This window comes from Rissa tridactyla, chromosome 1 (assembly GCF_028500815.1).
Source record: "Rissa tridactyla isolate bRisTri1 chromosome 1, bRisTri1.patW.cur.20221130, whole genome shotgun sequence".
Lineage (NCBI taxonomy): Eukaryota > Metazoa > Chordata > Aves > Charadriiformes > Laridae > Rissa > Rissa tridactyla.
In genome coordinates, this window is record NC_071466.1 from 138015208 (window position 1) to 138027794 (window position 12587).

Sequence of the window (12587 nt, forward strand, 5' to 3'; positions counted from 1 at the left end):
AAAAAATCGTGAGGCATTGTACCCTCCCACACATTGGAGGCTGCTGCTTTATTATAGATTTGATTGGTTTCTAAAGCAGGCTTGTTAGCTAGATCTTGGCTCCGAAGAGCTGGATCTGATTCCATTTTAATTACACTACAACTAGACTTGATCTGCTAGCGTACATCGGTTTGCCATTAGTTGGGCACTAGCTTACGGAATTCACTTTTTAAACTTTTTCTGCTAGAATAACAGCCTGCTATTTAGCGAGGTGGAAATTCTGTGTTCGTGAGTGCAGTTTTCAAGCCGACGGTTTAGCAGCCCTAAAGCCACACTTGTCCCTCATCCCCAGTTCGGTACCTCAGGGCCCGTTTCATGCCGAGAGCGGAGCCAACAGCAAAATAGACTGTCTTTGAATGGGAATGTGAGAACTAGCCATCCAAGAAAAGATATTCAGCTGGTTTTTATTTTCCTCTGCGTTGTTAAGATGGATTTTTTTCAGTAGCAGTAGGGGCCAGCATAGGAAATCAGCCAAGCGAGCTGTTTCTTATTTAGTCATTCTTACATTTGTCATCTGCATTAGTTAGATTTTAAGAGCAATCTACTCCTTTTATGGCAGGGATCCGTGGTAACCTCCTTGCTGGAACGATGGCTTTGGCTTATTCTAAGAGCAGTCAGCAAGGCTGAGCTCTTGCCACTGCTGCTGCCTGGCACGAATTAACAAAGCTCTACTACTGGCTCAACCAGTCTTCGTCTTGCTGTCTTTTTTAAATCTGTGATGACTAAACTAGCGGCAGACAAATACGTGCGCTTTGGGTGCAAAAGGAAGGGGAAGGGATGTTGTGATGGGGGGCGACTGGCCATGCCTTCATTTTATGTTACTTTCTCGCAAGACATCTTCGTCTGTGTTTAGCTGTAGGACCTTCTGGGGCCTATTTGGGGTGTTACTGTAAAAGACAGAGGTTTACTGTTAAAACAAGAAGTGTCATTTGGGAATTTTTTTATTGTATGTCTACCCAGGTTAGTGTCACGCTATTTGTTATATCAACAAGTTTAATTTTACAATGAACAGTTTTCACTGTGCATTAAGGTGGCAACAACAGAGCTTAGCCCCACGCAGGTGTCGCCGGGATTTATTTTTAAAGGACACTAGAAGTGTCCTGCACCTGCCTTCTGCGCTTTGTTAAAGCCACTCAGCCCACTGGGGCAGCCTGTGTTAGCACCTGGGAGCTGCCGTCCCAGCCTAACATCACCCTCCGAGAGCCGGGGCTCCAGCAGCGAGTGGGACCTGCCCCGGTGGGCTTTCCCTGGAGCAGCTAAAGGCACCAGGTAAGAAAATCCCACTGCCCACGTGTGGCACAAAGGAGCTCTGCCCTGGCCCCTGGCTGCAGTACCCCTTGCTCCGGTCTGTAAGCAGGAGGCAGAAATAGTAGAAAACAGCCCTGAGCCTTCACCCAAACCCAAACATTTTACTTGTCTGTTACTTACCTTTGCCTGTGGTCAGAGGGTTGGATTTCTTTCAGCTCTCAGGAAATGCTGTCAAATCCAGCGTTTCTCCAAAATAGGCTGATGAAGTATATATAGAGGCATCCTTGGGTCTTCTCGCCACATCGCATGGTCTCCCTCTTTTTCAACCTGCTTCTCCTATCTCTCCTTCCCACAGGTGAGTAGCAAGCCACTGCTGCCACCGATACACACATTTGAGTAGACAGAAAAGCAGCAGGTGGACAGAAAGTGAATTGCAGTGAGGCACCGAGGGGAGTAGCTCAAGAGACACCATTGTCTGAAAAGTGGATTTACTGCCTATGACTCCTCTGCTGTAGAGGCTCACAGTCTGGAACACATTCAGGTTAAAAGTTCACAGCTGGGGTGTTGTAGTGTGAGAACCAAGCAGAAAACATTAAAGCTGATTGACTTGCCTTTTTGTTATCTGCGGCTGTGATGTTCTTGCCAGGGATGGTGTAAACCCCAGAAAAGAGACAGAAACTCTAGCTCTATTGGATGATACCTAGCACAGCAGGTTGTGGGGTGGGGTTAGGAGACGTTCCGGGATTTGAGCTACTGTGATCCATCCGAGCCAACCCACAGAGAAGGTTTCTCCTGTGTCCCATGACTTTCTCCACTGTATGTCAGGCCCTGGTTCTCATGGGGGTCTTCAACCACCCTGGTATTTGCTGGAAAGGTGACACAGCCAGGCATGCACAGTCCGGGAGGTTTCTGCAGAGCATTGATGACAACTTTTTGGCACAGGTGGTGGAAGACCCAATGAGGATAGGTGTGCTGCTGGACCTTGCACTAACCAACAAAGAAGGACTGATAAGGGATGTGGAGGCTGCAGTGGATGATGCAGTAATGATGGTGGAGTTCAGGATCCAGTGTGAAAGAAGCAGGGCAAAAAGTAGGATTACAGCCCTGGATGTCAGGAGAGCTGACTTTGGCCTCTTCAAAGACCTACTTGGAGGAGTCTTATGGGTTAGGGCTCTAGAAGGTAGGGGAGTCCAAGAGAGCTGGTTAATATTCAAGGACCGCTTCCTCAAAGCCCAAGATCTGTTCATCCCTATGAGTAAGAAATCAGGCAAAGGAGGCAGGAGACCTGTATGGATGAGCAAGGAGCTCCTGGAAAAACTCAAATGGAAGGAGGAAGTTTACAGAATGTGGAAAAAGGGACTGACCACTTGGGAGGAATATAGGAACATTGTCAGAGTACGCAGGGTTGCAACAAGGAAGGCTAAGGCCCACTTGGAATTAAACTTGGCAAGCGATGTCAAGGACAACAATTAGCATCAAGTACAGCATTCAAGTACATCAGTAGCAAAAGGAAGACTAGGGAAAATGTGGGCCCGCTGCTGAATGAAGTGGGTGCCCTGGTGACGGAGGATGCGGAGAAGGTGGAGTTACCAAATGCCTTCTTTGCTTCAGTCTTTACTGCTAAGGCCAGTCCCCAGGAATCCCAGACCCTGGAGGTAAGGGAAAAAGTCTGGAGAAAGGAAGACTTTCCCTTGGTTCAGGAGGATGAGGTTAGAGATCATGTAGGCAAACTCGACACCCACAGATCCATGGGAGGCACCCACAAGTGCTGAGGGAGCTGGCAGATGTTATTGCTCAGCCACTCTCCATCATCTTTGAAAGATCGTGAAGAACAGGAGAGGTGCCTGAGGACTGGAGGAAAGCCACCGTCACTCCAGTCTTCAAAAAGGGCATGAAGAAGGACTTAGGAAACCACAGGCCAGTCAGCGTCACCTCAGTCCCTGGAAAGGTGATAGAACAGCTCATTCTGGGTGTCATCTCTAAGCATGTGGAGGAAAAGAAGGTTATCAGGAGTGTTCAACATGGATTCACCAAGGGGAAATCATGCTTGACCAATCTGATAGCCTTCTATGGCGGCATGACTGGCTGTGTAGATGAGGGGAGAGCAGTGGACGTTGTCTACCTCGACTTAAAAGCTTTTGACACTGTTTCCCATAACATCCTCATAGGCAAGCTTAGGAAGTGGGGGTTAGATGAGTAGACAGTGAGGTGGATTGAGAACTGGCTGAATGGCAGAGCTCAGAGGGTTGTGATCAGCAGCTCAGAGGCCTGCAGCTAGCCGTGTTCCCCAGGGGTCAGTACTAGCGCCTGTAGTAAAATTAAAATCTTGGACATAATCTTGGACCAGCCAGAGGCAGCAATATTAGCCATACTGGGATACAGGAAAAACTACACACACGTCCTGTATTTAAAGTAGCTGTGTGTGCCTTGTTTCAGCTGGCTTGATTGGTTTCTTTCATCAAACCTTTGCATCTTGGGAAAGATACCTTCCTGGGAGCACCTGAGTTAGAAAGATTTTCTGTGGGGTGGGGGATATGGGAGCTGCTTCAGCCATGATCATCGTGTTGAGCATCAGAGAAAAGGTGAGGGTGACCTTGTGATTGACCTACTCTGGCAAAGCTGTGGAAGGCTGTGGAATAGCAGCCAAGTTTTGTGTTTTGCCTTGCCAACCCCAACATCAAAAAGCCCTGAGCGAGCTCCTCAGTGTCTCCCAGAAAAAAACCTGAAAGATTTCAGGTGGCGTTCAGGCACCTCTCAGGTGGCATTCAGGGGTTTTCAAAATTGTTCTAGAGGCTGGGTGTCATCTGTGCCTTCTGTATTTTACCCTTTCAGGTAAATGCAGATCACTTGGTTGCTTTCTCTCCAGAAGGAAGAGAGTCAAGTCTTTTAACAGAAAGCTGAGCACTCCGATCCCACCCTCTCCGGGACCTGGAGACTAAGGAAAATGCTGAATGCTATGTAAAAGCCACAGCACTTAGACTTGAAAAATACTGATGAAATTTAGAGACGAGGTGTCCCATAGCAGAGATGTATTCCCTCGTGCTCATCCGTAACTTCTCTGTAGAAATAATTACAACAAAACCACACTGCACAAACAGGGTGTATGGAGAGACAATTTCTGCGTGTTTTTTTTTCCCCAAGCCAGTGCTCACAGAAGGAAAGCTCAGCTCTTTCTGCAGGAGCGGGGAGCGTTCACCACCACCCCTACCTAGCCTGTCCCACTTCTTTTATCTGTTGCGCAGAGAACACACCTTCAGCCACTCACTGACTCCTGGTTTGCATCCATCTGTACAAAGGCACCCACCTGTATCCTGGTTTGGGGTACTGGAGTGATTATTACCAAGACATGGGACATAATTTGCTCTGCTTTCACTGTGGCCAGTCCAGGATAACCATTGCTGTGCCCTCCGAGCTCACAAAGAAACTTTTGAGGGTTGCTGACCAAGCGAGGTCCTGCGCAGGCTCAAGACATAAACACCCACAGCAAAGTCCCAGATTTAGCTATAAAAGGACATGGGTTTAAAAAAAAACAAACCAACAACCCACAAACAAAACAACAACAAAACAACTTAAAAGTTTAAACACCTGACCCCAAACCTGAAAGCAGGCTGGATATCAAGTAGACCTCAGAATATCTATTACAACCTGGGTCCTCCCTGAAAATGGATTTCTGCGCATCCGGAGGGCGGAGCACACAAGCCAGAGGAGGTCATGCAGGAGGTGCTGTGGCTACAAAATGCACGTGCCCGTGGAAACATTCGCCCGGCCCAAATCTGCTCCTGTTTTCCCGTGGCTGTGCCCAGTGGTACCACCTCATGCACCCGATCCCCCTTCCCTCGCTGCATCCCTGCAGGTGAAGGGCCAGCCCTACTGAAGCATGGAGGAACCTCCCGCCGACTAAATGAAACTTGCTTTTAATAACAAACAAACAAACAAATAGGTGATGTCAGCCAGCCAGGAACTTGCACATGCTCTGCCAAGCCTTAGCGTGAAGTGATGTGTAAAAGTATTAGGAAGGAATAGGGCAGAGTTCAGTGTTGGGGTCAGGCCTCTGCTTTTAATTAAGGCAAGTAGGAGTTAGGAAAGACAATATCCCATTATTGAGTGGGTAGTGCCTGTCATGTTAGATGCAGTGTCTGCATCCAATTAAAGGAGGCAAATTAGCCTTTAGTGCCAGAAGAAAAACCAAAACGAGAGCCAGTTTGATGGACCAAAATTAAATGTAGAGACAGGAAGAATTTATCATCCCCACAAAAACGTTTGGAATACACACTGGAAATAAACTTCAAGAAATCCATGGAAATTCTTTGAAGGGGAGTGACTCACAGTCACTTTGAAGGCTAAGTTTTCTTTCTACTTTCTGCTTTTGAAAAAGGTTTTAAGATTCATAAACTATATTTTGCTCTAAGTGGGGAGGCCTGGGATAACCATCTTCTCCCCACTCCCTCAAATGCTACTAAGCAAACCGCTTATCCTCTTTGCTTACCACCGGGCCCTTGAAGGGTGATGCTCAGCATCCCATCCCAAGCACTGTTTTGTGACCCCAGTGGTGGGGAAAGCAAGCAGCTGCTCCAGAATGAGCCTGCCATCTCTTCTGCTGTTTGGACAGACCACAGGACGAAGCATAGGAAAATATGCAGATACATCTGCGTGGGTATTTGAAAAGCATGGATTTGATGGATGGACCACTTGGTGGATAAGGAACTGGCTAGATGGCCGCATTCAAAGGGTTGTGGTCAATGGCTCAATGTCCAAGTGGAAACCAGTGACGAGTGGCGCTCCTCAGAGGTCAGTACTGGGACTGGTGCTGTTTAACATCTTTGTCGGCGACATGGACAGTGAGATTGAGTGCACCCTCAGCAAGTTTGCTGATGACACCAAGCTGTGTGGTGCAATCAACACGCTGGAGGGAAGGGATGCCATGCAGAGAGACCTGGACAGGCTTGAGAGGTGGGCCTGTGCAAACCTCATGAAGTTCAACCAGGGCAAGTGCAAGTTCCTGTACCTGGGTCGTGGCAATCCCAGGCACAAATACAGGCTGGGCAGAGAATGGCTTGAGAGCAGCCCCGAGGAGAAGGACTTGGGAGTGCTGGTGGATGAGAAGCTCAACATGAGCTGGCAATGTGCGCTCGCAGCCCAGAAAGCCAACCGCATCCTGGGCTGCATCAAAAGAAGAGTGCAGCACGTTGAGGAAGGTGATTCTGCCTCTCTACTCTGCTCTGGTGAGACCCCACCTGGAGTACTGCGTCCAGCTCTGGAGTCCTCAGCACATGAAGGACATGGACCTGTTGGAACGGGTCCAGAGGAGGGCCACAAAGATGATCCGAGGGCTGGAGCACCTATGCTGTGAGGACAGACTGAGAGAGTTGGGGTTGTTCAGCCTGGAGAAGAGGAGGCTCCAAGGAGACCTTGTAGTGGCCTTCCAGTACCTAAAGGGGGCCTACAGGAAGGATGGGGAGGGACTCTTTATCAGGGAGTGTAATGATAGGGCAAGGGGTAACAGTTTCAAACTAAAAGAAAGGAGATCTAGATTAGATATTAGGAAGAAATTCTTTACCCTGAGGGTGGTGAGACACTGGCACAGGTTGCCCAGGGAAGTTGTTGATGCCCCGTCCCTGGAAGTGTTCAAGGCCAGGCTGGATGGGGCTTTGAGCAGCCTGGTCTAGTGGGAGGTGTCCCTGCCCATGGCAGGGGGTTGGAACTAGATGATCTTTAAGGTCCCTTCCAACCCGAACCATTCTGTGATTCTATGATATGTACACCACGGTCTCTCATACAGGGCAGAGGAGAAGGGAAACCTGCAAAACACTGCAATTACCAGCATTAAATGGCCTGCTTGCCCTGCTGCTACTAATATTTTTCAAAGAAAGGGTTGGAAAGTATCGTATTATTTTACCTACAGATAGTCACTCAAGCAAAGCAAGTTTAAAACCACCACAGCAACCATTTGCTTTGAATACTATGCATGTGAGTTTGCAGTTCAGTCATGAGGCTTCGGTACGGACATTATGAAGCATCTCAGCTCAAAAGTAAGTTGGTTAATTACCTTCTGGCCTCTGGGTCCTTCTTTCTAGCAGCCCAAGGACGGGTGAAGGTTGACTCTCTCACAGCTATTACAACGTTGAGTATTTTGCTGCAGTTGCTCCCAAGAAGGATGGGCTGTCACCTTCTTTGTGCACATACTAAAATAAAATACACAAACCCCCCAAAATCCAGTATTTGTGTTTTTTCCTGAAAAAGTTGCAATGAAAACAAGTGGAGGCAGCTGTAATTACAAATAAGGTACTGAGCTCTTCTAGGTATATAATAATATATTTTCTTTTATATATATATATATAAAAAAATATTAAAAACTCAGAAAGAGTAAGAGGTACATCAGATCACCGAACCTATTCTGTCTGGAAGGAACAGATGTAGAAATCATTAAATAGAAAACCAACACCACAGTTGCAATGCAACAGTAACAGATAGAGGGAGAGGAGTAGATTCTTACTTTTGGTGCTGCATGTGAAATTCAATTCTTTCTAAGGACTTTTAGACTTACAAGTAGCAAAGCTTTTGGGCAGAAGGGAGGGATCTTCATATTTAATATGATCCTTGCTTGCAGTGCGTTTTTATTTCCCCCCCAAGTCTTCCATGTCACAAAATAATACAGGAATCGGACTGGCCAGGGATCATTTCAAATACGAAGTGTATCTCACGCAGCTATGCAATAAAGACGAGCATCTTGCCAAAAACAAAATCAAAACTCAACCCAAAGCCTTCTCTGAAACAATCTTTTTGATGACTTAGAGTTGGCTCCCAGCGGCACACTGGAGTCAGGAGACCAAATCCACCAAGTCCCTGCTTACAGCAACAGCAGCTCATCGTGCACAACGGCAAGACAAATGCCAGGTAAATTGGAAACAAATGTTGGAGAAATCCTGCAGTAAACGATGAATCTGAATCGCCAAGCCCTCTTAGCTCTACAGGTGCCTTGCCTGTTGCCTTTTACAGTCATGGAAAGAGATGGGTTTTATTACTAACATAAAATTAACTCAAGGAAATGAACAACAGGGGCATAAGGATTACGTCTCCTGTCTGTCTTCTTGGTCCCCTCCTTCTGGAGCTATCTAAAGCTGAAGGATGATTCAAACATCAGATGAGAAGAGAGAAAAACACGCGTGTGGTAGAAGGAGACAAGTATCCTAAAGCAGCAGAAAAAACATCTCTCTCTTTCCCACCTATTCCCATGTCCCTGGACTGAGAGACTGACCTACGCTTTCTACAAAGACCTGGGAAAACCAAGAGCAACTCTTCCCTACCTGGTACCGTTCACCAAAAAATTTTCCCTTGGATTCTGGCTTTATGACAAGCCCATACTGCTGTCTAACTTTTGATTTCTGAACATTTTTTTTCTCTTCTGAGGAGAAAGAGGGATGCCAGTGGCTCAATTACTCTAGTTTAACTGATGTCAGCCCTTTTCCCCAGCTGTTGAGGAAACCCCAGGACGTGGGGATGTGGGAATGCCTGCAGAGAAGCGGTTCTGGGTTTCCTGCTCCATCGGCAAACCATCGAACAACCCATCACACGTGTGCTCCTCTTCCCATGTGCCTCACCAGCCCCCCGGCTCCTCTCTCCCGGAGGGAGCATCTGCGCCTGTCTCCCCCCTGACCACCTCCCACCTTGCTCCTCACATGCGCAAACGCCAGAGCCCACCTGCCCCAAAGGGGGACAAGTGGACCTTGGTTCCTCATCCACCACGTGTGGTTGACCACGTTCCTCAGCTCCAGCCTCCTTCAACTCCCGCTTCAGCCCAGTACTGGATGCGCTGCCTTTTGAGTGGCCAAGGCCAAGAGGGATGGGGCAGGGAGCTGGGGGGGTGGTTTTGGGGAGGCAGATGCAATGCAGAAACAGCGTGGAGAGGACGTATGGTCAGCACACTGGAAGGACAGGAGAGAGAAGTACATTCTTTAAAAAAGTCAGCCTTTGTTATTAGTGCTGCTGGTGGAACAACTTTTTATTAGAGGCATCTGAAAGTGGTTTTCTTCCATCAAGTAATTCATCCCTAACAGCTGTGCTTCAGCACAACAGCCCACATAAGCACAGCAACGCTGCAGCCACAGGGGTTCTCAAAACATTCTCAGGGTGGAAAGAAGAAAGCGGCGTCGAGGGAGGAATCACCCTGTCTCCAGCAAACAGAGCATGCCTGAAAAACATAAAATTAGGAATAATATACCGATGGATGGGGTTATTTTTAAAACGTCTATTGCCTCATGAGCCATTTTAATACAAAATTCATTTACAAACCTTCCTCCTGTCCACAGTAGGGGTCATTTTCTGATCTCTTCTTCCTTGGCTTTTCAGCGCTGTGCATATTTGCCTAAAATCGGGATCTTTGATCCGCAGGACTCACCTGCTGCTCGCTTCCCACCTGAAGTCAAGTCGGCGTGTCCGCAACACCACGCTCATTTCCACAGCGGCCAAATGCGATTTCACAGCGAGGACAACGGCGGCCTGCGCTAAGGAACGAGGCACAAAAGCTCGTTACGTGCCCTTGGAGACCGAGGTCTGGTTTTCATTAGGGCACCCCACGTAACGAGAGCCAGGGGAGGTGCAAGACAGGAAAGAGGCCGTCCACAGGCGCAGCTCACAGGAGGATTTTACAACGCTTTTTCACAAGCGAGAGGCTCTGAGCCGATTCCCCATATGCATCGCCCCGATCGCCACCTCCTCCTCCAGCTCACCGGCTGCCCTCCGGCCGGCCCCAAACCCTGGCGAATGACGACTCTTGCCAGCACAATAGCGCCTTGCCGCCGAAAACCTGCCATCAGGGCAGTGCACAAGAGGGATTACCCCCACCAGGAAGCCTTTACGGTCCCACGAAGCGCCCAGCGCAGACACGTTTTCCGCCCCATCAAGCCACGATGCTGATTTCTGTGCTGCTGCTCCGCTCTTAGGGACAAAAGCGGGGCGGCTGGCTTCTTGTGAGCCAAATCAAGGAAGGCCCGAGCAGAAAGCAGCTTATCTCACCACATTATCATCACCGGCTCCCTCAGTCGCGAAGCGATGCCTTTCCCTGCTGCCTCACCTGCCAGTGGCACGGGGGTTTCTCTGGCTTGGCTTCAGAAAAGCCTCTTTGCTTCCAGGGTGTTTTCTCCTCCCGCTTTGAAGGCCAAATGGAGGCAGGGAGAAGCTGAGCATGTCTCCAAGGTCACCAAATCAGCAAGTGTCTCACACTGGCTCTCTGCAAGGCTTTATCCAGTGCCGGACCTGGGCAGCCCTGGCATTTTCCTCTCCGACCTTCTGCTACACAGCCGATGACTCTCCTTTCCCCTCTTTATTCCCATGTTTTTCCCCCCCCAGTGCCCAGAGTATGAGCACTTCATTCTGCCACCTCAGGCTCTGTGCTCAGACCAATGCCCAGCCTTGGCTTTCACCACTGTCCTTATCCCATTCGCATGGTTGCCGCATCACCCAAATAAACCCCAGTTGCAGACAATGAAAAGACATTCTCAGCTGGAACAACTTATCGATGTGACCCTTTCCCAGCCTCACCTCATCCGTACCTTGCCATTCGTTATGCTGTGCGTCCCTGCCCATGGCAGGGTGGTCGGACTAGATGATCTTTAAGGCCCCTTGTGACCCAAAGCATCCCGTGACTCTGGTTTTCTGCAAGTGACATCAGGCAGAAAGCAGCTACATAAAACACCTCACAGCCACTTAGTGCAAAGAGCAGGTGGATTTCACACATTATGATAGAGCTAGAGGACTGATGTTACTTAAGAAGGTTTGACTGGTTTCTGGTTTGTTTATTTTAAAGGGGAACCAATCTGGGAAAAAGCTGGAAGGTGATCAGAGCAAGGGAATGCTCTTGGCTTCTTCAGCATGTCCCTTCTCCCCACCCCGTACTGAGATATGGGCGTGGAAAGAGGGGTGTTTATGTACGGGATGGGTAGGAGAGGCCTCTCATAAATTGGCTCCTCTGCTCCGTCCTCAACTGATCTTGTCTGGCCCCACAGGAGTCAGGGCCCTTAATGGTTATTTCATTGCTAGCACAGATGGGGTGCAGAGAACACAGGACTCTCTGCTTTTCAATCAGACTCCTCTGGCTCCTCACCCTGAGCTGCCCAACCTGTTCCTTTTCTCCACCCTTACCAGGTTATTCCCTCTGGGGTCCCTGCCACGCCAACCAGGCACGTTGTTCTTAGGGCAATGCTGAGGAGCAATCGCTGTGTTCCTGAGCGACTTCAGAGAGCCACCTCTAACATTATCCTTTCTTCTTATTGCCACACACTTCCAGGACCCTTCCTACCACATGCCCTGCATCCTTTATTCATCTTTTTTTACGCTCTAATTTCCTAATACCCCTCAATGTGCATCCTTGGAGAGGAACGAGGGGCCTGGCACACAAACACTACACCTCTCCTCTCTCCCCACGGTCCTTCCAACCGCATTGGTCCTCTCTGCCCATCTCTGATTGACAACATTTTCCTACTACTCTTTCCCTGCACGGGCAACTGGCCCAGGAAACTGGGAGCAGCTCTTACAGCACCTGAGCTGCAGGTAAAAGCTCCTGGGCTTTCCTCCCAGGATGTCGGATGCCTCACCACGGGCTCCCGGCACCCCAGTAGCCATAAGAGGTGCCTGTAGCTCTTTAATTCATCAAACCACCAGCAGGGAACATCAGTGGTTTGAAACGTGTTCCCCATGCAGGGGAAGCTTGGTGCCAGGCCACTCAGTCACTTAGTCATTCCTCTCCAGCCAGCTGCTCTGCAGGTTAAGGTGGTTACTGGTTTCTTGGCAAGGATATAGGGATAAGAATTTTGGCTACACTGCCAAACAGAAAACACCACATCAAATCCTTTCATCTCCTCAGACCCAAACGCTATTCTTTATGTGTCCTCAGAGAACCAAACGTCATCGTTTCTGCAGAGCATTGCCCTTAAACTCCTGAAAAAGGTATCTTGCTGTGAAAGCAAAGCTGGGGTGAGATCACTGCTGTGCCACACCAAGCCAGGAGACCCAAGGGTCAGACCTTTCCTACTGAACACTGTTGCTCTTTATGCAACAGAGGGTGCAAGCAGGAGAGGGCCGGCAGCTCCCGATCTCTCCTACGAACAGGGGGTTTGCATTAGCTGCCACCATAGATCTTGTGGTGACCAAGGGCAAGGTAAAGCTTATTTACCCAGACATGCAGTTTCTACAGGAGAAAGGATTTTTTTGTTGTTATTGTTTTACTTTTAAAAGAGGCACTAAGCCCACCAACGGGTATCTTATGTTCCCAACCCGATGCACCAGGAAGTGGGATGCAGGAATAG